Source organism: Ursus americanus, chromosome 5 (assembly GCF_024610735.1).
Source record: "Ursus americanus isolate L20-20 chromosome 5, mUrsAme1.1.p, whole genome shotgun sequence".
Classification (NCBI taxonomy): domain Eukaryota; kingdom Metazoa; phylum Chordata; class Mammalia; order Carnivora; family Ursidae; genus Ursus; species Ursus americanus.
In genome coordinates, this window is record NC_142131.1 from 10,806,448 (window position 1) to 10,834,424 (window position 27,977).

Here is a 27,977-nt window from a genome sequence, read left to right on the forward strand (position 1 = left end):
TGGATACTAACACTAGCAGGCTTGTGTTCTAGCATTTTAAAGTGAAATCAAAGTCTTCAAAGCTTAACATGCCTAAAGGCATGCAATTAGGTATTCCAATTTGGTCTAACAGATCTTCTGATTCCAAAACTCATTATTTTTTCCCCACTACATTACTCTTTCATTCAGTCACACACACACACACACACACACACACACACACACACGCACGCACACTGCGAGTAAAACATTGAAACAGACTTATACACAGAAAACTTTTGGCTTAAATTAACCTCTTCTGACTACTGATCTCCACCTCATATTACTGATTTGTTTTCACCTATCAGCATATGACAAAATAAATAATTGGAATAGTTTTAAAATAAACATATTTCAAGGGGGCCTTGGGCATTTATAGATTAAAACATCCATCACAATATTTACAAACTCAAATAAAATGGAAACTCTATCACCCCAAATTATAGCCCATTTGCAAAGCAAAGAACCTATGGGATTTAATGCATATTTCTACGTACTCAAATTATTATTTTAAATTACATTTTAATAATAAGCCCTGTTAAGCACTTGAGTAGAAGTCTTATCTGAAAGACCATACTTGTTTTTTAAAAAACTATTTTTTGCTTCCATTTTGTTTAATTAATATTAGAATTTGCAGGAAAGATAATGCATATAAAAACACGTTTTGTTGAAACCTCCAGCTCTTTTAGTGAGCCCAGTCTTCCATTATCCATCCTAACCCATGCACAGAGCAAAGATGTTCTGCCTCTTCTACAGTGAATTCTCACATTACCATGTCCACTTCTGCTTTTCCTGCTTCTCTCCAGCAATTTTCTGGTTCCAACCAGAGCCAAAGGGTTATAGCCATCTATAACCAGTCCTCAGTTTCCTGGGCTCCATATTGCCATCAACGTCTGATTACAGCAGCAGTAAATCCCCTCCACTGTAGACTCCAACTATCATCAGCCCTAAGGTAGTCAACCTATAAATGCTAACTCATCTCAAACTGCAAATTCTAGGTCCATATCAGGAACTCTCAACCATGAAACACAAATATCAAAAGAGAAGCTTTGAGTCAAGATTTGGAGAGAAAGCTGAAATGTAAGGACAGCCTTCATCATAATGGAAATCAATGGCTAACATATGAGGAGAAGATGGGTTGCAGATTGCTAGGATCACAGAATGTAGCTGCTGCGTTTCAAGCTCAAGATCACGGAGAGGCACAAGATTTGCCGCAACACAGTTCTGAACATGCACAACTGTATGTTTCAATTTCAAAGGGAGATGTGAATGATTAGGATGCAATCCAGAAGAAATCCTACCCATAGTATTTCATTCAAGTGCCAGAGAACATGTTGACTGAACTGGAAGATTCTGCAGCATGAGCAGACCACCAGTTCCTGATATGTCATGCTGTGTAAGTGGAAGACCAGTTTAATCAGACGACTTTCACAAAATAATGGTGTCTGACAAGAGTTTTCATTCATTCATCTTTTATGGTGACAGCTTCAGATGCAGGGTTTTTGCATGTGTTGCCATGAGCAGAACAGGAGAAGCCACCTGTACTGTGCTACTGAGCATTCTTGCAAAAGAACATAGAAGAGCACCAATGTTTATCTTCAGACAACAGAGCAAAAAAGTTTTTGAGGGAGACTCAGTGATGCTGGTATACCAGATCTCAGCAGTACCTTCACAAAGCTTTTCTAGAAAAGAAATAATGAAATGGACAGGACTGCAGGAGATTATACTAAGTGAAATAAGTCAAGCAGAGAAAGACAATTATCATATTGTTTCACTCATTTATGGAACATAAGAAATAGCAGGAATATCAGTAGGAGAAGGAAGGAAAGAATGAAGGGGGGTAAACAGAAGGGGGAATGAACCATGAGAGACTATAGACTCTGGGAAACAAACAGGGCTTCAGAGGGGCGGGGGGTGGGCGACTGGGATAGGCCGGTGATGGGTATTAAGGAGGGCACATATTGCATGGTGCACTGGGTGTTATACGCAAATAATGAATCATGGAACACTACATCAAAAACTAAGGATATACTGTATGGTGATTAACATAACAAAATAAAAATTATCAAATAAATAAATAAATAAATGAAATAACGAAATGGTGCAATTCAACACTGACTGAATAAGCTTATAGCATGACAACTATAGACTAGTTCCTTTACTAATTAAAGATGTCAACAAGAGGGGCGCCTGGGTGGCTCAGTCATTAACCGTCTGCCTTCGGCTCAGGGCGTGATCCCAGGGTCCTGGGATCGAGCCCCACATTGGGCTCCTCCTCTGGGAGCCTGCTTCTTCCTCTCCCACTCCCCCTGCTTGTGTCCCCCTCTCTCGCTGGCTGTCTCTATGTCAAATGAATAAATAAAATCTTTTTTTTTTTTTAAAAAAGATGTCAACAAGAAAGATTCTGGTGTTTGCTATTAATAAAGCCAAGTTAATGAGTCACCACATGTAACAGATTAGATGTTACAGCCTGTCCAAACCAACTCTTCCAACTCCTGAGCTTCCAACTTTCAGCAGGTATTTAGCTTTCAACAGGCAAAGTTTAGACGTGAAACAAACCTTTAACCCAGAAGGAGAGTTTCAGCATCTGGCAGCTCAGTCTGGACTCCGTGAAAATGAAAAACTTGAATAACTTTATCAATATTGGAAAATGCAACAGCTATACTATTAGTGATGTATTTGATTAAATTTTTGAAATAAATCCATATCTGTATTAACAGAATGTGGCTTTATTAGATAATATAACTGATACATATGTATTTTATATGTATATGCTATACACATACATATAATAATATATGTGTATAAATATATATGTATATTATTTATTCCCTAACTCTTAAATATTCTAGCTGCTTATCTGGCTTATGTAGACTACAGAAAGTCTGGGTTTATAATTAAGAAGACTATTTAAAATGTGGAATTTTAAGATTTAAGTCATACACATTTGACGATTACAGGTTATGAATTAATGCCAACTTTTTAAACACATTTAATGCTTGTAATGAGGTTTATTGGTAAACTGCTTTTTAAATACTGTTTAACCTGTTTTCTCTTATACTTTCCAACATGGTACAGATTATCAGAGTGTTCCAAAGTTTTATGTCAAAAGAAAATAAAGTTTCCAATATTTAAAACAGCAGAAAACACATACATTTCTTCTCACACCAAAATAGCTATTATCTAAGTGATTTTTTTTTTAGGGAAAAGCAGGCAGAAGGTAATTATGGTTAATTTTTTTTCCTTTCAGTCTTTTGTCTCCTTTCAACTTTATTCCTAATTTTCCTACTACTTTATTTTCCGTCAGATTTTTTTTAACAAAATATTTTTTAGAGATCTCTATTAATTGTGTTAACTTTCAAGTTAAGAAAATTAAGAATGAACCCTAGGAGTAAGCTAGGTGTAATTACACAGTCAACAAAGCATCATCTGAGTCTCAGATTTGCTAACTTTTAGAGTATTCATATCAAGACACTAGCTTTTTCCTTTTTGCAGAACATGATGTATCCTTGATATTTTGCAATCAATATATATGCTTTTATTTAATTTCTAATTACTAATTCAAAATGATGCATAACAAACATAGCTACTTAGATTTTAGCAGCCAGAAGAGAAGATGAATAACATTTTAATATTTAATGGGTCAGGCATTATAATGATTTACATTTATTATTTTATCTGACTCTTTCAAAAAACCTTGCAAGATAAATTTCATCCCCACTTTACAGATAAAAAACTGAGACTTAGAAAACTCAAGTCACTTGTTCAATAGGATAGATCTATATTTGGGAGCAGTAGGATTGTTTCCTAGAAGACATGGTTCAAAACTTAGCGTCATGATGTCATTTAGACTTCTTAAGACGTATTTTTAAAATTATTATTTGGGTCACCTAAAGTCATATTTTCAAAATATGATTATAATAGTCACAGTTAAAATTCAAAAGGCATTAAGACAGCCAATGAAAGATTTATGCAAACGCATTGTTTTAGATCATAATTATGTGTGACTTATGAAGCTACCCAGGGCTCCACGAAAGGCAAGATAATCTGTTCCATTTCTTTTGGTACAAAAATAATTTTTAAAAATGATGCCTTTTAGGGATGCCTGGGTGGCTCAGTCAGTTAAGCATCTGCCTTCGGTTCAAGTCATGATCCCGGGGTCCTGGGATCAAGTCCTGCATCGGGCTCCTTGCTCATTGGAGAATCTGCTTCTCCCTCTGCCTGCTGCTCCTTCTGCTTGTGCTTGCTCTCCTCTGAAAAACAAAATCTTTTTAAAAAATGATGCCTTTTATTTTAAAGTGTCTCTCCATCATTTTTTCTTGTATGTAAAGTGGAAGATCCTGCTTTCAAGCTCAAGAACATGGAGATGAGGTTAAGTGAGCAAGGCCAGCGGCAGAGAGAAGGAGCCTTATTAGATTTTCCAGAGCCCCTATAAGAATTGTTAAACACGCCCAAGGTAACTAACGTGTTCAAATAAAAATAAAATGGATGAGGGTTAGTATTAAAAGAAATCTTCACAAACATAACTGTTAATTGCTCATTTTCAACTAATAATTCAAACTAACTAAAAACTGAATTTCAAAGTTAGCTTAATATTTGAGTTATGATAGAGTATAGCGTATATTACATTATAACATTTATTATAAATAAATAAAATTTGGAAAACTTAACTTTGTGGGTTTTGTTTTTTTTTTTGGTTGAGTTCCTCCTCCATTTCATGACATAAACGGGGTCTTAAAAATGAATTGCTCCTGGGGGCGCCTGGGTGCTCAGTTGGTTAGGCGTCTGTCTTCGTCTTGGGTCACAATCCCAGCGTCCTGGATCCAGTCCCGCATCAGGCTCCTTGCTCAGTGGAGAGCCTGTTTCTCCCTCTCCCTCTGCTACTCCCCCTGCTTGTGCACCCTCTCTCTCTCTTTGTGTCAAATAAATAGATAAAATCTAAAAAAAATGAATATCTCCTATTAAGTCTTGTGCTATTCTCAAAAATATCTAAGAAAATGGGAGTGTATAATGCAGATGGCAATAGGATTTCTCCTCAATGCAAAATACTTGCACCATTTTTGTTTTCATGTGCCCCATAGTTGTAAAAATTGCCACATTAAAGGTTTGAATAAATCAATTTATTAATGAGTTATTATTATTAAAGTGAAAACACATTTACCATTCTCAGAAATCTTAGTTCTTATTTCATTTTTATATTTATATTATATTTGTATTTATATAATTTATTATATTATTTATATTTATTATATAAATTATATATATAAATTATTCTGATTTATATAATTATATTTATATTTATATTATCTTCTTTATATTATCTTATTTTAATTTATTTTTGTTGTATATACAGTTCATCTGTGTTGGTTAGCTTCATTTTTCTCAAGTCTTTCAAAGGATGTGGTAAAATAAAGCTTAACCAATGTAACTTTATTTTTTGCTCACTATAGCTATTACTTCCTTATATAGTTGGTCTCCAGGAGTATTATTTGAGAAAAAAAAAAACCATTACGTTTGATTAAAAATCATGTCATATTTGACTTTTATGTTACCTAGGTTATACATTGGGAAAAATATTAAACAGTTATGCTAATATTATTTTTGATCCCTTTCAAAATCTTTCTTTTCCTTTCTTTTATTCTCCTGTCTTCTTTTTGTCTTTGAGATGGGTATTCAGACGTAAGGATAGTTTTAGAATGGTAATTGTAGGTCACTAATTTCTGTTTAACTTACTATGCAGATGGCAATACCTAAAAAAATCTTTTAGTAATGAAACTGACAAAGTCTCTAATTGTTGAAGTTGAATTCAGTCACAGGATGCTGTGAGGAATTTTGTCCTGTTGCTTTCTGTGTATTAATAGTTAAATGAATTAATGATGGGATTTGATTTTAGGGATGTCAGTTTGGGATGTAGGGCATATAATGGTAGAATATTAAAAGGTGAAAAAGAGGCTAGAGAGTTCATATGCCCATTTGGTATCATTTAGTGTTATATGTTTTTCAATATGAAGGTTGACTTATTCTATTAACCAAGTTCACAACCCTTGAATCATCTGCTAGCCTTCTGCTATAATCTTCAGCATGGGGTTGTCATTTTTAGAACTGTGGTAATATTATATGCCTTTTCAGAAATATCTTCAAATTATAATTATGACAAACTAAGTCATGGGACATAGGAGACTATGCAATTTAATGGATCAGTGAACACTGAACATACAATCTATTTTTTGAAATTACCCTCTTGAAGCTTCTTTTAAAAAGTTGATAAAACCATGTCTACATACATCTGTTAGAGAAATGAATGGCTTCTGCCAACCCCATTCTGCAAAACCTTGACCCTTTTAAAAATTCTTACACTCTTTGATCCCACATTACCTTAATTTATTGGAGCTTTCCCCATTCCAGTGAGAACAAATTGTTTACTTTTTATTCCAGTAGAATAGTGTAGGTATTTCTATTTGTGCTTATATCACTATACTGTCATTATTTGTGTATGTTCTTTCGTCACTTGTTTCAGGGTGAACTTGTTAAGGGCAAAGGTATTATGTCATTATTCTTTCTCATGTATTTATTTCCTTTACAAGTTGAACAGTACCTGAAGCAATGACATTCTTCAAGGAATTTTCCTGAAGAGTTTTTGATCCATAATAATAGTTCAATAATATTTGAACTACTGTTTAGGCATGGTATGAACTAGAGAGCCGTTGACCACAATGGCTACAAGCATTAGATATATGACAGCTATAAAGGAGCACTTTCTTCTACCCTATCTGTCAAGATACTAACCCACATACTCTTGTTTTCCTTGGAATTTTGAGTCCCTTCAATTCTATGCCAGACAATTATTCGTATTTATGATGTTCATTTTCTTCTTTCTTATTAACATTAATCCATTTATGGTGTGTGGCAGTAATTTGTCTGGATCAGCTCTTGACCTCCCACCTTTTCTTACAACTAGCAGTGGCCCGTGATGCACTGTTGCCAATAGGATGTAAGCAGGAATTGTTAGAGGTCAAGAAATCATTTTAAAGAGGACAAAAATCAGCTGGTTTGGGTTTGCAGTTCTTGTAGTTAAAGACACTTGAGTAGCAAGACAAAAGTTTGTATCGTAAAGCTGCTATATTACCCCTGAACTGATCTAAATACTTCCAGTTGGATTAAAACATGTTTCTATTTCATAAAAATAAACTAGAAAAAAATGTTGTAGTAAACAATGCATATAATAGAATAAGAAATTGCAAAATCTATTTTACAGTTTTCAAAAAAATCATAGTTCTGAATGATTTCAGCTTTATTTAGTAAAGATAGTGTTAATCAGAAAGAAATGTTTCCAGTTATATTTTAAAGATATTTGATAATAAGAAAAGATTATCTCTTATGTTCTTGAGAACACTATTCATAATATTTAATAATGGCACTTGAAAGTAGCATAGGATGTATATTAGAAAATACTTAAAATGAATATATAGGTATTTAATTTCTTGAAATAATCCAGCATTTATAACTAATGTCAAAAGGATAAAAGTTAGCGACTTTATTTATTTAACAAAAAAGAACCAATAAAGCACTAATCACCATCATAAAATTAAATTGTGCAAAGTATTACTTACCAATGGAAAAGCTATTCTAGCAGCAGTAGGAGACTGAAACTATTATAACACACAAGAGGAAGTTTTGAACAACCGTAGGAATGGATAAACCCATGCTGATATCATATTATATACCATCTGAAACACAGATGATGGAATGAATCTCTAAACCTCCAGAAGTGATACTGGATCATAGAAGATCTCCTGTGATGAAAACTTCACAGTCTCTGAAGCCTAGCCAGCACTTAAAAATAATAGGAGTCTATTAGTCTGTCTGTTCTAGCAGAATACTCTTCATATTGTTTGAACCCATTGTCCTATGGGAAATATGAACAACCAGTCTTCTAAGGATAAACCTTTTTTGAAAATCATTGACAATTATATGGTCTCTTGATTATAGCTTTTTTTTTTTAAAGATTTTATTTATTTATTTGACAGAGAGAGACAGCCAGCGTGAGAGGGAACACAAGCAGGGGGAGTGGGAGAGGAAGAAGCAGGCTCTTAGTGGAGGAGCCTGATGTGGGGCTCGAACCCAGAACGCTGGGATCACGCCCTGAGCCGAAGGCAGACGCTTAACTGCTGCGCTACCCGGGCGCCCCTTGATTGTAGCTTTTTAAGATTATATAAATCTGAATTAATTTTCTATAAAAAGACTTTTAAATGAGTCTACTCATTGCCAGTATTAAAACTCCAAATAACTTTTTTAAACATGGGACTATGAAAGGACTACAAAACCGTAACAGAATATTGTAATTCTAGGTTTAAGAATAACATGAAGTGTCATTTAAACTTGACCATTATGCTCTCACCAAGAAATCATACATAAGTAGTCTCTAGCTTCTGTATGGATTGTGTAATAGAGGATTAGGTACAGTTCTCATTCTAATGAATCAAATAAACTTTTTACCTGTTGGTTCCTAGATCCTGCTTTTCGTCTCTTTTCCACATGACAGTCCACTACCACCTGCATGAAGAGTTGTCATGCTCCCTCTGAAGATTGCTTTCTGTTCTTCAGGCTAAATTCCAAACAGCTACCTCAAGAAGCTCTAAATTCTAAAATTTTGAATTTTTTTCAATAACACACTGGCCCATTTTGAACAATATGTATTGTGAAATTAAGAAAAAAAAAAGTTCCCTCCCACCTCTAAGACTAGAAAAACTGTTTATGCTTACAGTTGATTGTTTGAGCCCAAATGTGGTGCTTTCCATGAGTCACTTTTTTTTTCTTTTCTTTTTTTTTTTTTTTTGTGAGAATTCTTAATCCTTACTCCTGCCCAAATGTAGAAAACTTTCAATAAATGTTGTCAAGCGGGAAGTGAATGGACAGAGGAGTTAAAAAATAAATTAGTTTTCTATGACCACCTCCAGATAAAACCAAGTTGGCTTTCCTTCATATTTGCAACTCTCTCAGAAGAGAGGAGTATTTTAAAGTATCCATTACAGAATTTTCCTTGAGAATAATGTGAATCTCAAAATTTGTGTTTTGGAGGGTACACTTTGGTTTAATCAGGATCGTCTTCATTTCCAGTCTTCCTTTTTTAGCTCTCATTCTCTGTCATCCTCTTTGCTCACTGCCATCAGTGCAGGCATCTTATCTCTCCATCATATTAATGCTGACAGAATATAATTTTCCCCCAAGTCAAAGTATTTAAATCCACATGTCTTTTTCTGAAGACCCATCTATTCTTAAGAACTCAAGCCCCACCAAATGCCACTTGTTATCCCCTTTACTGTGTTAGGAGTATTCTTTGGACAGAATAGTCAGAAATGAAAGACAGCTAAGTAATTAATATATTTTCTCTGTTACTTTCTTCTGTTACAACACTGATCCCAAGTTGTAGGCAGATGAATTCCTTATGTTTCTCCTTTTTAAGTGGGTAGCTCATTGTACATTTCAGCTTAACAGTTAATTTTTTTTAAAGATGTATTTGTTTATTTTAGAGAGAGGGAGAGAGAGAGACCACTCATGCACACAGTGGGAGGGGCAGAAGGGAAGGGAGAGAGAGTCTTAGGCAGACTTCCTGCTGAGACGGAGTCCAACCCTGGGCTCAATTTCAGGACCCAGAGATCCTGACCTGAGCCGAAATCAAGAGTCCGATGCTTAACCAACTGGGCCACCCACCCAGGCGCCCCAACAGTTAATTTCTTATATGTTAATTAAAATGGTCTGTCTTGCATCTGAGACTCACCATTTCTTTCTGTGTCTGTTCAAGTTGCTCAACATTGATGTGATGCTATCACAGGTTTCTGATCAATAGCAGGAATACAGCACATTGCCCCTCCAGCTTTGTCCTGTATTGTGATTTTATTTCTCTTTCTCTCTCCTCTTATTTCAACTCAAATAGTCTTCAGTGCACTTCCAAACTCCTGTTTTTGACATATGTCAACATCACTTCTCATAAGTCAGTTTTATTTAGCATATCATACTTTTTCTTTGCTTTAATTTTTCTGTCTTCAATCTCTTCTGATGTTGCTGATCTTCAGTCAGCATATGTCTTACTAAGTCTGTATCTTCAGTTTTTGCATTTATATACATTCAGTGACTGATCTGATGGACTTATTTAATTTTATTCATTTAATAATCTTGATTGAACACCAACTGTGTGCAAATATTTTACAAAATGAGAGATATAAAAGTTAATAGAAAAAATTCCTGACCTCAGTTGTCTATTAGCAGAAGATATAAAATTTGAACAAGTGTAATATGTATGCTGCTCTCTTTTAAAAAACTGTTTCCTTTTCATTCTGGAACTTACTCTTATTTTTCTGACTGGCTCAGTGTTAGTATAAACTCCTAAAAATCCTTCTTCTCCCAGGCTGAGTCTGATGATCAGTCTCTGTGGTTTAATAGCATAACATAGGTAGGCTACTTACAATGAAATATCATAATATTTGGCTTACTTGTCTATCACCCTTAGGGCCAGTGAGCTTCTGGAGTGTGTGTGTGTATATATATGATATATATATATATATATATAGTGTATATATATATAATATATATCATATATATTAATTATATATAAAATATATATTTTAATAAATATAAAATTTAAAACATTTAAAAATTAAATTTAAAAATTTTAAAAATAAACAATAAATAAATATAAATAATAATAAATTTAATAAATTTATATAAATAAATATAATAATTTATATAAATAAATAAAATATAAATAAATATAAATTTAAATAAATATAAAATTTAAAACATTTAAAAATTAAATTTAAAAATTTAAAAAAATAAAAAATAAATATAAAATTATATATAATGTATAAAATACATAAAATACGTAATATATAAAATAATAATAACATTATATATATTATATAATATATATATTACATAGATGATAGATAGATAGATAGATAGATAGATAGATAGATAGATGATAGATAGAAATAGATATCTTAATTCCCAGTGTTTAAGGTGCAGAGTAGATAATACATTACTTTTGAGTCCTCCAATGAATGACTACGTTCTCTATTAAAGATTTGAAATACACAACTTTGGGAAGATGGATGAATTATCTTCCTTTGTGCAATGCTTTTGGTTTGCCTTTTAGTACAATGAGTTATTCATTTAGCTGATGATTATACTTTTATTCCCATATCAAATTAAAAAATATTCTCTGCATTTGTGAAATAGAGATTTGTAGATTATTTAAATTCTACTTCTAGAGTATAACATGCTCTAGTTGAATTAATCCTGAAATATTTTGTTATTCAACCAAATTATGATTTAAATTTGGTTCCTATGTTTATAATTATATGAGCCCTATTTGAAACTGCCTCTATTGATTAGGTGGGTATCATGATGATCAGTTAAAGATGAATGGAGATCTCATATTCACATCATCATATTAATTTCCATTTTAAAAAGAATCTTTTGGCAATTCTCATAATGAACCCTTCAGATAAACACCAGAGCCTGACTTACTTGTCCTGAATTGTATGAGTGACCACCTCGCCCCTTATTTTATATCCTACTTATCACATCAGTAAGTTGCTGGCTCAAATTTAATATGTCACTGTTCATTTTTATTAATGGCTCTTGTGAAATGTGCTTTTGTAATTTTACTGTCAGTGAAGGTCCCTGAGATACCTGAGGGGAGGCTCCTAAGAAACTCAAGGGTCCACATGGTCTGCTGTGTATAGAGATCCAGAATGAAAAGCTGCTAGACCAACAAATTCAGCTTTTTATGAATATAAATCTAAGGAATGCATTTTAATTCTTAAGACTTAATTTTATTCACTAAGTGTAAGTAATGAGTGAAGTAAAATTATTCTGATTGATCTGAAAGCTGAGTTGTGACTCCAATTTTTAAAAATGCTATATTTAAAATATTTTGATAGCATTTTTAAAAATCTGGTATTTTTTTGTATCTAACCTCTTCTAATATCTGGATCATATATTTAAATATTGTTGTTTGTGAAATAAAGCATTTGGATATCCTGAAGCTGTGAATTCACCGAGTTTCTGCCCTGTTACATTTGAAAATCAATAGTTAAGTCCAGACTGTAGAGAAAGGTAACTGGAGCTCTGCCATCAACAGCCCCTTAAGAAAGTCAATAGTTTTGGAAGAGAGAAGCTACAAGAGTTAAATTACACATTAGATTAAGAAGAGCTAATGCAAATAGATTGTTTACACGTCTGACTTTTTACCCAGCTCTGAGCACAATGTTCTATCTAGCAGAAACGGGAGATCAAGTTTGAGGATAATTAAACATTTTCTGCTGCCAGACGACATGATCAATTCAAGGGATAAAGTGCCACAGAACATGTTCCTCACTTGAGATTTTTACAAATGTAAGCCACACAAGAAAATGGGGCAGAATTTTCTACATTGCCTTTTAATTAAAAATAAACATCGGTGTTATTACCCCTCGTGCCCTACTGCCTGGAGTATAACAGTAATATTGATACTACTACTACTAACAAAAATAATTTAATTATACTATACAGCACTTATGTGTTTCATCTCCTTTCTTCATAGCAGAATCACATGAAGGCATATTTTTAGTTTATAGCATTTTGCTTAATAAACTTGTAAGTGCAACAATTTTTTATTCACATAATAAATTTTAGCAATCACATCTATTATTAGGTTCTATGTTTTTAATTTTTGGAATAATACTGATAACTTTCTCCATTTTTTCATCTAATATAGGATATATTTTTTAGAAATTAAAGCAGCTTGGAGAAGAGACTCTCTTAATGGAGTTAAAATGACAGTTTTTATCAATAAACATTCACAAACACTTTCCATCTCCTTTCCTGTAAGTACTAACAAGTCCTTGTTGAACATTCCTGATTGTCTTTCCTAAACATTATTTCACTTCTGCTCATTTCCCTGAAATCCTCAGCTGACATTTGCAGAGGCACACACATGCATGTTTAAAGACAAAGTCCTTTAGGATAAAAAGGTAAAGTTTTAATTAAACCTTAACTATGAAAAATCATATCCCGTTTTCTGTTTGCTGAAGGAGTATAATCACATTTTCAGGTATATCACATGACAAGTATTGACAACTGATGAATGCAGTATATAATTTATTTTGAAAATATTTTAAAATGTCTGCCAAAAAAACCCCAAAACAAAACTAAAGAAATAAATTAAATTAAACGTCTGTCAAATTAACAAGTATAAAAGTTTTTCTCACATCTATTTTTGATTGTATGGCATACAACTGCCAGTGTTTGATAGCTTTTGACTTAAAAAATGGCACATTTACTTCTTTAAAAGTAAATACACACATTTATATATAAAGGAAATAATAAACTTGTTATTTCTCATTATAATAAGAGACGCTAGTAATTATAACTAAAGAGTGGTTTCTTTTCCCAGTTTTCATAAGGTGTAAGGTACACTTTATGCATTGCAATGGGAAATACACTGTAAATCCTCCTTTGCTCTGAAAGCTTTCCAACTTTTGAATGAAAAGTTCTTCCATCTAAAGAAAACTGTCAGTTACCGTTTTCAGAGAATTTGCAGCATGGTATAGAAGAAAGAATTTGATCAGTGGAGTCAGGAAAGACCGGTTAGGATGCTTTCTCTGCCGTTGTGTTCTTTGTCCTCCATCGTCTCCACCTGTCTGAATCTCATTATCTCCGTTATTTGTTAAAAGGACACCAGAACCTTCCTCTGGGATTCAAATGTATAACAAATATACAATGCCAAGTCCCATGCCCAAGACAGTGGGGGCACTCCCTCCCACTGACTATTTGTGTGCACTCATGTGTCCTCGATGTAGGCCATGCCTTCTATCTTCCTTGGTTTTGATAAGCTAGAAATGCTCTGGATGTGGCTTTCATTGACCGCTTTCTTTACAATAAAATGCAGCTAGCATTTCCTTACTTGGCATTTTTTGTTTGTTTGTTTTTTGTTTAATTTCTTCTTTAGTAAGAGTGATGGATAGGAATGCCTGGGTGGCTCAGTCAGTTAAGTGTCTGTCTTCGGCTCAGGTCATGATTGCTGGGTTCTGGGATAGATCCCTGTGTCAGGCTCCCTGCTCAGGGCGGAGCCTGCTTCTCCCTCTCCCTCTGCCTGCTGCACCCCTACTTGTGCATTCTCTCTTCCTCTCTCTCTGACAAATAAATTAATAAAATCTTAAAAAAAAAATGGTGATGGATATAGAACGAAGAGAGACCAAAGTGGCAGTGCTACAACTAACAAAATGAGCCTTACATTGTAAAGGCAGAACTGGAGATGGTGGGGTGAGCCCCACAAGTTTTGACTTTTGAGACAGTGGATCTGGAATCCTTTTGTGCTGAGGTTTTGGGGAAATCTCAGTCTTTCTCTACCTAAAGTCAGAAACTGTGAAGACTATTTTATTTATTTATTTTTAAAGATTTATTTATTGGGGCTCCTGGGTGGCTCAGTCGTTAAGCGTCTGCCTTTGGCTCAGGGCGTGATCCCAGCGGGGGATTGATGTGGGATTGAGCCCCACATCAGGCTCCTCTGCTGGGATCCTGCTTCTTCCTCTCCCCCTCCCCCTGCTTGTGTTCCCTCTCTCGCTGGCCGTCTCTCTCTCTGTCAAATAAATAAATAAAATCTTTAAAATATATATATATTTATTTATTTGGGGGGAGGGGCAGAGAGAGAGGGAGAGAGAGAATCTCGAGCAGACCCACTGAGCACAGAACCGACATGGGGGCCTGATCCCATGACCCTAAGATCATGACCTGAGCCCAAATCAAGAGTAGGATGTTTAACTGACTGAGCCACCCAGGTACCCCATGAAGACTATTTTAAATGAAAATATTTCCACTATCTTATTACTCCTATGACAACTAATAGATAATATAGGATGATCACTATCTGCTAATTCTATATTAAGACATTATGCCATTTAATCTCTTCAACAACCTTATCAGTTAATTATATTATCATTTTTAAAATGCAGGAACAGAAGCTTAGAGAGTTTAAACAAGTCACGACATCAGAATTTTAGCTCAGAATTGCCTGACATCATAGTAACAAGCACATGGTCATTATATCATATTCACTTTCTTATTACAATATCTGGATCATATATGGAGAAAGGATATTTCTCTTTCGGGGAGCTGTCAAATTTATCAGCAGAGACCACCTTTTTAAATTTTATTTATTCTTTTAGAACTGGTTTTAAAAATAAATGTGTGCAGGGCCTGCATTTTCATACCCAAGAAAAAGAATGAATTTGAATGTTGCTTAGAAGGAGAGGTATAACACAGGCAATCTGTTTAACCTTAATCCATTTTACTTAAACATAATTTTATTAAAGATATTAAAGATATAACTAGGTTTAGCATCAAAGAAAATTGTTCCATGTTTTTAGTCTGTCCTCCCAGATAGATTTCTGAAGAACAGCTGCTACTGAAGCAGCTCTCCGTAATAGAACATAAAGCTGTCCTGCTTTGTAAGTCTCCATGTTGCTAAATCTCTGAGCCTTGAATTTAACAAGTCAATCCATGTTACTTATTTTTATTAGTAATAGTATCAATATAATTGTTAGAATTTAGAATTTAGTTGATAGATACCCCCTTCAGAAACTATATAATAATAAAATAATCTGTATAATATATAGTATATACAGATACATATATATCTCCTGGGAATTAATTTGAATATGTGATCCTGTGACTCCCCCGACCCCCGGGTTTCCTGAGCAACCAGGATCAAAGAGATATGGGGTTGCTGCCAACTCCTGACACAGTGAGACAAAGCCTTCTTTCCCGTGCTAAGTCTAGTTTCCCTTTAAATGGGTACTTCTTGAAGAAATTCTAGGCTGATTAGCCCTCTCCCTCTCTGTACTTGTGAGTCAGTCTTGAGAGAGAGGGTGATTTGCCACCCATGCCAACTGAAAAGAAGTCAGCTGCTGTGTGAGGAGCAGATACGTGTGATCCAGCCTGGTCTTGCCATGTGTTAGCTGTGTTCCTCAGCTTCCTCATCGATAAAGGGATGATAATAACATCTACATTACAAGAGTGTTGTGGGCAGAGACAGATGAGAAAAGTAGCAATTTTAATGAATAGATAATACATACCACATGGCTTCTGTCCTTTATGTAACCCCTACATCTGATAAGGACCGTAGTAACCCACTTTTATAAACAAAGAAACTAGAGATCTGAAATCATAGTCTTTGTCCATGGTCACGTGCTAGGCGGTAACAGAGGTAGGATTTAAGCCCGGGTCTTTGAGACTGTAAAGCTAGCATTCCTCATGACTATGCAGGGTAGTGTACAGTACAAGGGAGAGCTTAATATGTTACAGTTATTGTTTAATGCTGAGACAAAGTCTACATTCCTCACAAAGGAGAACGAAAGAATATCCCTGTTGACATGGGGACACTAAAGTTTCTATCAGGACTGGAGGCAAGCGCAGAGACCGTTGGATTCCTTGCCCAAGGGGTTTGAGGAAAAAGTTTAAAAATACAATTTTAGGGCAATGGCTACCTAAATCTCCATGTGATTTGTTTGTAGTGATCATAGTAATCACTTTAAAATTTAATTTGCTTTTTAAACTTTAATGTAACAGATCTTTTGGGAGAATGTGAATTATTTAAAAATAAAACAAAACAGGAGTACCCAGGTGGCTCAGTTTGTTAAATGTGTCTGACTCTTGATTTCTACTCAGGTCATGATGCCAGGATCAGGGGGGCTAAACATAGACATTGTTTTTATTCTCCAGCCTCCTTATGTCAAGGATTTTTGTTACTTCTTTTTGTTCCCACATCCCTCAAACCTCTGGGTAAGAGACCTTTTCATTCCTCATGATGCCTCAAAGCCATTCTCCATCTCTCCTCTCTCAAAAACAGAACAAAACCACCCCGCTCTGAATCGCATGCCATCAGCTATAAATTTACTACCCACTTGGGGACCACTTATGCTTCTTTCGAGCTGGATCACCATCACTCTCTTCAACACTGGACCTGTTATGAATCTTGATGCTTTGAAAGTCCTAATACATATGTAGATGATTCTTTCTCTGGTCTCTCAGTTCCTGGAATGTTTTCAACTTCTGTGCTCCTTCAGCCATTCATTCCCTCAGGGTAAGTTTTCTGTTCTTGCTGTAAATTTGAATCATCTGGGAGCACTTATAAAATACAGAGGCTCAGGACTCACACTGGGGTTTTGTGATCTGCTTTAATTTGTACAGTTTGTGAAAGAATCAAGAATCACTGTCATTCACATTATCATGATCAATTATTGCTACTACAGTAAATTCACATTCAAGAATCCCATTCTCTAAACAACTTCTTTATTCCAGCCTAGTTACTCTACTGCTCTGATTTAAGCAATCTTTTGGCTTCCATTAAGATCCACCTTTCATTAATACTGCCAATTTTTATTTTCCTTCACAAATCTGGTGTCTTCACTTCATTCCTTACCAGCTAAAACTCCATGGTTCATGATTTAATTTTTTTTTTTCTTGTCTAACCTCAATTTCCTTACCTTTCTCTCATCTCATGCCAATATCTGCAAAACCTCAACTCTAATTACCTTCCTCTTCCCTCTACTTTGTGAATGAAACTGCCCAACAGAACATAGCTGGCGAAAATCACAGTTGTCCCATTTAAAATTCATGACCACTACCCTAAGTTCCGTAAGAACAGAAATCTCTTTTATTTGCTGTTGTATTACAAGAGCCTAGAGGAGCACTTAGAATCTAGAAGGAGCACAATAAATATTTGTTACATAAATGCCTAAGTGTCAATTGTCCATTACTGTGGTTCAGCAAACCTGGTGTTTCCTTTGCCTCTTTTCCTAGCCTTATTCTTTTCCCTCAAAACACCAACAGATTTTTTCCATCCTGACTTTCAGGTAATGACTTTGCTTGTTATTTCTCTAAGAAAAATAGGACAACTGTAAGAGAACATAAGCTCTCACTACTTCTACCCACCTAAATGCAATGATAGTTAAAAAAGAATGTGCTAGAAACTATATAAGAAAATCTAATGGAATTAACAGCATAGAACTTTTAAAATATGGGGAAAATATTTTAAGTAATGAATAAAAACAAAATGAAAACTTGGGAAATACATTTGCAATATATGTAAAAAACATTACATAAACTTATACAAAAGCCTTTGAAAATCATTGTGCATAGTAGAAATAATAAGCAAAAAATGTAGGTGAAAAATGCATGTGGAAAAGAATCCAAGATGATCAACTTGTTTAACCTCACTAATAATCAAATTAAGTTTAAATGTTTCTATCATATTGATAATGATTAAAAATGAAGAAAATGCTGTTTTTACAGTGGAATCAATCTGTGAACATGCCCAGACAAGACAATATTTAACATGCTCAGGGTGTGAAAGCAAGTCATTTAGGCCATTGTAGGCTATGGGATAGAGTGTGGATTTATTTAGGGGAAGTATCTTTGAAGTTGTAAATAGGTGAGTGACAGACTGTTTAAATCTTTGGAAGATCACTGTGGTTATGGTGAGGGGATCATGTGAGGGCAGCAGAAGCACAGTGACTCAGTGGTGTCAGCATCGTTATAAATGAAAGATCACTATGACCTAGGCCAGCATGGAGGCTGCAAATATGGAAGAAAGAATTAAGAGCCATTTAGGAAGCCAAATATTCATTAATTGTTGTTGGCATAGTGTAAAGAATAATGGATAGAGAAAAAACAAGCAGTTTGTTCAAGAGAATTTTTAGAAATGACAGAGCTGCGATCTGAACCCGGCTCTGCCTAATTCAGTGCCCCGTGTACTTTCACATAGGTAGATATATTGGGTGTGAAAAAAACTTGAATGTCAGTGCCCTTCATTTACTCGGGTCCCTTCAAAGGCACTGATGTGGCCCTAGCAATGTGTTCTCATGGCAATGCTTCTATAAACATATTTTAGCTGTGGTTCAATCCACTGTCATTTTCTCAGACTCTTCTCTCCCAATTCTCTTTATGTTGGGTGTGACCAAGATAGCCTCAAGGTTCCCCTCAGCTTGACTAAAAAGACAGGCTTCTTCCTGACTCTTGTCATTAAACTCCCTGTTCCTAGTGCTTTGCTTTATAACATTTGTAATTGTAACTTTTTTCTCTGCCCTTTTTTAAGAAGTAAATCTCTTTAAAATCCTCTTGCCAGTTTTACAGCCCAGGAATTTTTTTCCTCAAGCATATGGGATCCATCTCTCTATAGAATGAGATCATCAAGGAAGATAGTGTACCTGTCTCCTGGTCTTTGTAAAGTTGGAGCCTAATTTTGTAGGTAGGAGCCTAATTTTGATGGGCATCTTGCTCTAAGTTGTAAAACTACCTCCCGTCATGAAGATATGAGAAAATTCATTGTGTCTTTGCATAAGGCCAGTTACCAAGCACAGATGACATATGATCCTTCCAATCTCAGCTCTTAAAAGCTCCTCCACCTTTTGTTTCAATACCATTGAGTTCAGATTGCATTTTGGTGTCACTCATTTATTGCAATAGCTTTGAATAAAATCTTCCTTCCCTGTTTAACTTTTCCCGGTGCAATTTTTGTTTTGACACATTCCTTTGAGTAACTACAGTCATTTTGGGGAATTTAATTAAAGGAAAGTTGTATTGGGGATACAAATTAGGTTTGGTGTGTGTGTGTGTGTGTGTGTGTGTATGAGAGAGAAAGGGAGAGAGACAGGGAGACAGAGGGAGAGATTGCAGGAATTTGTGGATACTTCAGTCATGGCTAACAAGTTTTCATAAGCTAACAAGGACAGCACTAAGATTAAACCTTAATTTGATATAAATGCTAATGATTTTAACAATATATAATATCATCTGCCTCAGGTTTTATTTTAGAGCATTCTGGTTGACCCCTAGTCACTTCCAGAATTTGGCACTATGACTATCTCCTTATCTGGCTCTAGGTATGTTTCCCACAACTCTTGCTCACTTATGTCCCATCCATACACTGTACTTTACCTCGCTCTTCATCTCTGCTTGACTATGCCTTTATCATATTCATGCTTCAGCCTGACATGACTTGCCCGATTACATCTTTACAGTCTCATATTAATTTCTAGCTGAATAACACAAAATATTATAAGTTATAATGATAAACCAAAAAAAGGAAAACAAGGATTTATTTTTTTTAATAATTTTTATTTTGTTATATTAGTCACCATACAGTACATCCCCAGGGAAAACAAGGATTTAATCAACAAATAGTGGTTACTTCAAAAAATATTTAAGACTAGACATTGTTTAAGAAAGCAAAAAAAAGGGGTGCCTGGGTGGAGCAGTCGAGCGTCTGCCTTCGGCTCAGGGTGTGATCCCAGCGTTCTGGGATCAAGCCCCACATCAGGCTCCTCGGCTGGGAGCCTGCTTCTTCCTCTCCCACTCCCCTGCTTGTGTTCCCTCTCTCACTGGCTGTCTCTCTCTCTGTCAAATAAGTAAATAAAATCGTTAAAAAAAATCCTGTAATCTTAAAGTTCATACATGAAAGAAGCTCAAAAGAGATTTTGGCAAATTTGGAAATAACCGTGAAATTTATATGACATTTCCAACAACAAGTTTCAAACCAAAAGAAACTTTTCTGAATAATAACTAATAAAAGTTTTCATTGACTAAGCTAGAAGAAAGCCTGGATTGTATATTTTTTTATTTCTACATTGACAATGATATTACAAGATTGTTTTCATTTGACAAGGCAATCAGAAATAATGAATCAAAATGTAAGAAAAGTATTATAGAGGTGAAAAGATAGTTATTTGGTAAAATTTTTTTTTCTGGATTTTGTGATCTAGCAATATTTGTAATTTTCTGCAGTTTGTTATTTATTGTGATTTATATAGTCGTTTTGAGATTTAATTTAACAGTTGTAATTATGCTTTCATTTTCTTACAGAGGAGGCATCAAATTTTCTAAGTTTCAAAACCTGCATATGCCTCTGGTTTTTCCTCTAAAATAGTCTGTCTTAGTATGTCAGGCAGCACTTCATAAATATGTTTCATTAGAGAAACAAGCAGCTTATAAAAAGGGAATGGAGGAGGTTTCTGACATTTCAGTAGGACACAATGTTAGCATTTTAATCTGATGAAGCTGTTCAGAGAGGAGACGTGCTTTTAGGATCAATGAAAGTGGTTCTGAGGAATAACAGATCGTGGCAGGATTGCAGGAAGATGTTAAGTACTGAGGACTGTGGAGCACAGCAACCTGGGGCTGGTGTATAAAACGAGGCCATGAAGGCTGGTCTCCAAATCTAGGATGAAGGGTTAAGAGTCTGTAATAGGGACCACCTGGGAAGATGGGGGAAAACCCACAATGTATATTAAATTATTTATAACTTGGGTCTGTTTGACGATTCAGTGCTGGCATTAGATACTATAATATTGCACATAATGATCCCTTTGGGACTCGTGAAAAAATGAATGCGATTTCAATGTGGATAAATGAGGACTTCCCAGAAGTTCATTCTGATTCAAACAAACAAACAAACAAACAAACACCATGCAATTTGTGATGTCAAAGCAGTGAAAGCAGTGTGTGTATTAGGAAAAACTTGCAAACAAAAGCATCATGGTCAGAAACTATATTGGTCTTAAAATTTCAATCTTTTCCCAACTTAAATATTTCCCTGTAGCCCATTTTATTTCCATTCTGGGACAGTGCTAAGTATAATAACAAGGGACTCAAAGGGAATATCGTTCTGGACACTTATTGACCATCATTTCTGTTTGATCATGAGGAAAACTAACACAACTTGTGTAGTATAGTAATAATACTCACAGCAAGAGAAAGAAGACTGGGGAGAAAATGAAATGATTCTGAGAAAACTCATTATAATTATATTTAAAGAAGATTAAACTTACACAAGTTAAATTGGTTATAGAACAGAATTTATCGTTTTCACTGTCCCTGATACCATGGTGGCAAGTAGTTATCCTCAATTTTTAATATATATTAAATTTAAAAGTAAGTAAGTACCATTCATATCATGCCTCGTTTCATGTACAGAACATCTCCATATCTATTAAATAGTTATTTGGATATCTGTGCTTTGGTAATTTAGACATTTTATACTAATGGCAAAAAGAAACATCAGGTTTTGGGGTTTTTTAAAAATATTTATTTATTTACTTTAGAGAGAGAGAGCAAGTGAGCAGAGGGGTAGAGCAGAGTGAATGGAAGAGAGAATCTCAAGCAGACTCCCCTGCTAAGCATGGAGCCTGATGTGGGGCTAGATCTCAGGACTCTGAGATCATGACCTGATCCAAAATCAAGAGTCAGCCACTTAATCTACTGAGCCACCCAGACACCCCAAAGAAACTTCAGTTTTTAATAAGTAACACCAAGAATCTTAAAAAGCATTTTATTTATTTTAATGAGCTTACATACTTGTATATATGCTTGCATTCATGCGGATCAATTTTTTAAAAAGATTTTATTTATTTATTTGGCAGAGAGATAGAGAGAAAGCACAAGTAGGCAGAGCGGCAGGCAGAGGGAGAGGGAGAAGCAGGCTCTCCACTGAGCAGGGAGCCTGACGTGGGGCTCGATCTCAGGACCCTGGAATCATGACCTGAGCCACAGGCAGACGCTTAACTGACTGAGCCACCTAGGTGCCCCTCTAAAAAGCATTTTAATGTATGGGTGTATATTGATTTATTTTCCTAATTAGTACATATTTTTACACTCAGTTTGAAGAAAGTCTTGTTTTATCTGAAGATCATAAACTGTTTCAAAACTCATAACTGATTTTGAGCTAAGGATTGCATTCTTTGGAGCACTTAGCTAATCTTGAATTGCATATTGACTATACATTTGCATTATTATTTAATTGTATAAATTACTATTGGAATATAAATGAATATGTTTTTATGCAAGCCTGGAGAATTATATCCATCTATATCTATGTTCAGTTGTGTAATGGTTGCAAGCCACTGTACCAAATTCTTAGAGGTACCAGCAAGAAATATGTGTGTGAGAAGTGGTCAGGGTTCTAGAAAAATCAAGCAGCCTTCTCGGTCTTTTTTTTTTTTTTTTTCTCACTTTTGATGAAGGTATGGGTAAGAAACTTATCAGTTGAATTGTGCCCCCACCCAAAAAAATGTCCCAGCACCTTGTACCTTAGAATACCTGTATTTGGATATTGGATCATTGAATATAATTAGTTAAGATGCAGTCATACTGGAGTAGAGTGGACCCTTAATCCAGGACCTTGATTTGGACTTCTAGCCTCCAGAACCGTGTGACAATAAATTTCTGTTGTCTTAAGCCAACCAGTTTGTGGTATTTTGTTACAATATACCTAAAACCAAAACAAAAACAAAAAAACCAAAACCGAAACCAAACCAAACCAAACAAAACAAAAAAACTAATAGAGATTAACAGTATCAACAAGTGTTGTGCTGCTGTAAGAAATACATAAAAATGTAGAAGTGGCTTGGAATTGGGCCATAGGTAGAGGCTAGAATAATTTTTAGGTATGTAATAGAAAAAAGCCTAGATTGCCTTGAAGAGACTGTTGGTAGAAATAAAGATGTGAAAGGTGATTCTGCTGAAGGATCACATAGAAATGAAGAAGGTGTTCTCAGAAACTGGAGGAAAAGTGATCCTTGTTTTATAAAGTGGCAGAAAACCTATAAGCAGTGAATTTCCTGAGAGAATTTCCAAGCAAAATTTTGGAGACACAGCCTGGATTTTTCTTGCCCCAAAATAGTAAAATTCAAATAGAAAGAGATAAATTGAAGAAAGAATTGCTGAGCAAAATAAGCCAGCCTTTGATAATTTGGGAAATTCTCGGTCTCTCCAGATAACAGTGCAGAGTGTGGCTGGGCGGCAGTGTCCTAAAGAGATTAGGTATGTGATTTATGTATCCAATCAACCATCTCAGCAGAAGCCAGGGATCGAGATGTGGTTATCTAGGAAAGACCTGTGGAAGTCCCTCTTGTCACAGGGACTTGCACAGGAGGCTGACAAAAAATTTTGAGAATTTTGTACCAGCAGAAACACTGCCAGCCTGGACTGAAAGAAAAACAGAGATGAGATGAAATGCAGGAAGAATAAAACCCAAAGCAGAGTCACCTACACAGAGGCCTGGTTGACAGGTCCTCCTAGGTTCCAGAAGATGAGCTGCTGCCCAGGGCAAGAGGCAGGGCAGCCCTGCAGGCCCAGAGAAGACAGAATCCAGCCACAGACAATTATTCTTCAGCCTTAAAACCTAATAGAATTTACCCTGCTCTGTTGACAACTTGTTTTAGACCACTGATCTTTCCCCACTTTTTCCTTCTAAATTCTCCCTTTTGGAATGGAAATGCCTTTATATGGAGATAATTTGTTTTCTGGTTTCACATGTTCACAGGTGGAATGGGATTTTGCCCCAGAATGGAGCATAGGAGCATGCAATAAATCTCACCCATAGCCAATTTAGATGATATTTAGATACAATTTTAGAGCTGATGTTGGTTTGTGTTAAGACTTTTGGAGATGTTGGGATTGGGTGAATATATTTTGCATGTGGAGAAGACATGAATTTTGGGAGGCCAGAGGGTATTTTCTTGAATTGTGTGCCCCCCATATATATATATATATATATATATATATATATATATATATATATATATATATATATATGTTGAAGTCCTAAGCTGAAATACCTCAGAATATGACCTTAGTTTGAAATAAGATAATTGAAGATATAATTGGTTAAATTTAGATCATACTGGAGTAGGATGGGCCCCTAATCCAATATGACTAGTGTCCTTGTGAGGTGATGGCCATGTGAGGGTAGAGTCACACAAGGAGAACATTATATGACAACAAAGGCTGGAGTTATGCAACTACAAACTGAGGAATGCCAAAAATTGCCAACCACTGGAAGCTAGAAGAGGCAAGGAAGGATTCCTCCAAAGGTGTTAGAGGAACATGGCCTAATACCTTTATTTGGACTTCTAGCTTTCAGAATTGTGAGGCAATGCCTTTCTCTGTTAAGTCACCCAATTTGTTGTACTTTGTTACAGTAGCCTTTTGAAACTAATACAGAATCTATACTCTTCTGTTACATATATTTAAAAAAAATAGCACAAGAAAAATGATGCATGCCAATCAACAGCTGGTTTTCGTGATGGGAACTGATAGAAACAGATGTAGACTGTGGTAATCAAAAAAGCAAGTGCCCTGTCTAAAGGGTGAAACCTTTATTAATCTTCTTGCCCATGGAGATTTGGGTGTAGCCTTTCTAATTTGTCAAGAAAAATTTAAAAATTGGAATTTTAAAATATTTCCTTAATTATAGCTTATCATTTAAAGAACTACCTAGTGGATTAAACAAAACGAGACTCAGTGAATATCTAAGTCATAGACCATTGATTGGCAACCTACAAAACTGGTGTTTAAGGAGTAAAGTAGTTCTAGATTATGCCTGTGGCTGTTAAAATTACTTATATTATGCTGCTATGATCATTTTTGCCAACCATTTAAGTGTACCAAAAAAAAATTTCTACCATTTTAATCTTCACTCAGTGCAACCCAAAGAAATAGAATGGAAGAGCTTTGCTTCACCTTGCCTAAAGTTCTGCTACCTGTCTTCGTGATTTCTGACTAATGTAATTCTTATGCTTTTGGTTATTAAAATGCTTTTATCATCATAATTTTACTATCCTACTCAGCTGATGGAAGCAAGATATATGAAAGTGTAACAATTTATTAATTAGCAAAGAGACCTCTGGATGATAGATCAGCACTTAATTGTTCTTCTTTAAAGAAAGGCTCAACAATACATTTTTTTTTGTTTTCTGAGCAGTGGTGCCTAAATCAGGGCTTATGCCATTAGACACACTACTAAGACTTCAGTAATTTTGGCATCATTTCTTTCTTTTCCTAACTATACTCTTACAGTTCATTAAATTTTCAGCTTTGTCTCTGTCACAACTCCAGAAAAAAATATTAAAAGCCCCATCTAGACAAGAGATGGTCATAATAGTAGGGTTGTACCATGGTTTCCTATTGAACACTACCTGCTCTCCAATGAACCCTCATTCATGATCATCATGACAGGTGATTTCCAATTAGAAATTACTTGATACATATTCTTTGACTCTAGAGCGAGAACTTTTTTTTTCTAACAAGAAAAATACATGGTAGTTGGCAATGTGATTTTCAGCAATAGGGTAAGTTTTATAAAGAGTAAATTTGTAGCTCTTCAAATGATTAATATTCAAACTGGCTGTAGAAATGAAAGTTTAAATATTAATTCAATTTTCTTATTTTGACTGTTAAGGGAAAACCCTTTTACAGCAGCAACACTCCATTTGTTTTGGTTTCAAATCCATTATTCTAATAAATCAGTTTTTATTCATGTGAATATTGATTTGGGCTTTGTTTTTTAAAAAGAGGAAATGCACTTAATTGAGAAAACCAAAGAATTTACAACCCCTAGAAAAAGAGAGAAAATAAATGAACAAAATATAAAACCTAGTCCTAGTGCAAAAGCCATTTATACTATGGTTGAAAAATACTTTGTAAGTGAAAACATACCATTTATAACACCTGTAAAAAGAGAACAACATTTGTAGAAACTATTGGTCATGCCTTAATACTTACTAGGGGAGGAAAGTTTATGGATTTTTCTGAGGGGGCTAGCTCCTCTCTGTCTGTCCTGCTATAAACTTTTGGTAATTAATAGGCTGTCAACAATGCCTCTAAAATTTCTATGCCTCTAGTTCCCATGAGTCCACCCATTATAATTCCTCTATTTCTAAGACCCCATATCCACACTGTAAAAAGGGCCATGTTTACCTTGCCTACATGTTGGTCTCTGATTATCAGCACTTCTAAAATTATTTTTGGAATATAATTTACATGTACTCTTTTGATTTTGTTGCAAAAGCATAACCATGGAATTAGTTAGTGCTTATGTACACTGTGGGTTCATGCTTATGACAGAGCATGAATGTATTTACTCCACAAGCACAATACAAGGCATCTTGTCAGAATTCTATATGTCTACTTTCTTTCCATGTTGAGTCTTCCCAACCCACCTCAGAGTAGAGCTAACCTCTAGAGAATAGTTGCAAACCTAAAATAAAGTGTCTCCATGGACTGACTACTAGCATCCACCAGTGACGATCATGGGGGATATCTAGGGGCTCATTTTGCCCTACCTAGCTTCTCAATCATACAGAGCTTACAGGTCAGACTTTCGACAGTCTCTCTGAGTGAGGCCCAATTCTGCATGTGTGCTTAGGTCTGCATGTCATTATATAAACATTAAGTAGATCACTATATATATAATACTGTTTGATAGCCTTCAAAAAAGAAAGAAAGTAAGGAAAGAAGGAGAGAAGGAAGGAAGGAGATAACCAGGTCATTTTGACCTCTTTGAGGTCCAGCCCCTTTTATTAATCCTTCATTGGATATTTTGCTTGAAATCAATATTTAGGGTGCCTTGGTGGCTTAGTTGGTTAAGCATCTGCCTTTGGCTCAGGTCATGATCCCAGGGTCTTGGGATCAAGCCCCACGTTGGGCTCTCTGCTTCTGCCTCTTCCTGCTACTCCCCCTGCTTGTGCTCTCTCTCTGTGTCAAATAAATAAGTACAATCTTAAAAAAAGAAAAATCAATGTTTGGTTTTTATTTCTTTGGTTTCATACCCACAGACCCCCGATTTTCTAACCACTTTGGATTGGTGTGTATGTCTCTAGGTGGTCTACCTGAATCTTTGGAGGAGTTACTTCCCGAGATACTTCCTCTGAGGAACACTGTCCGGTTTGTTAACTCAAAGCAGCTTCTCATGAACACATGTCAGGCTCTTCTCTTGTATTCTAATTACGCTTTCAAGAAACTGCACATGTCCAGGAGCATTTTCATCCTCATATAGGCATGGAAAACTGACACTCCTTAAGTAACACCAAGAATCGAAATGTAAATAAAATTTCAGTTTAGAGAACTATCATTCTATCTGCAAA

The 27,977-nt window shown here is 35.2% G+C and overlaps 1 long non-coding RNA gene and 1 pseudogene across 2 annotated transcripts in view; both read left to right on the forward strand.

The window, feature by feature from the left end:
• Nucleotides 1-27,977, forward strand: part of LOC123799277 (uncharacterized) — a 541,652-nt gene that overhangs the window by 219,863 nt on the left and 293,812 nt on the right. The gene's annotated exons all lie outside the window — the stretch shown is intronic.
• Nucleotides 573-27,889, forward strand: LOC123799306 (myotilin pseudogene; annotated as a pseudogene).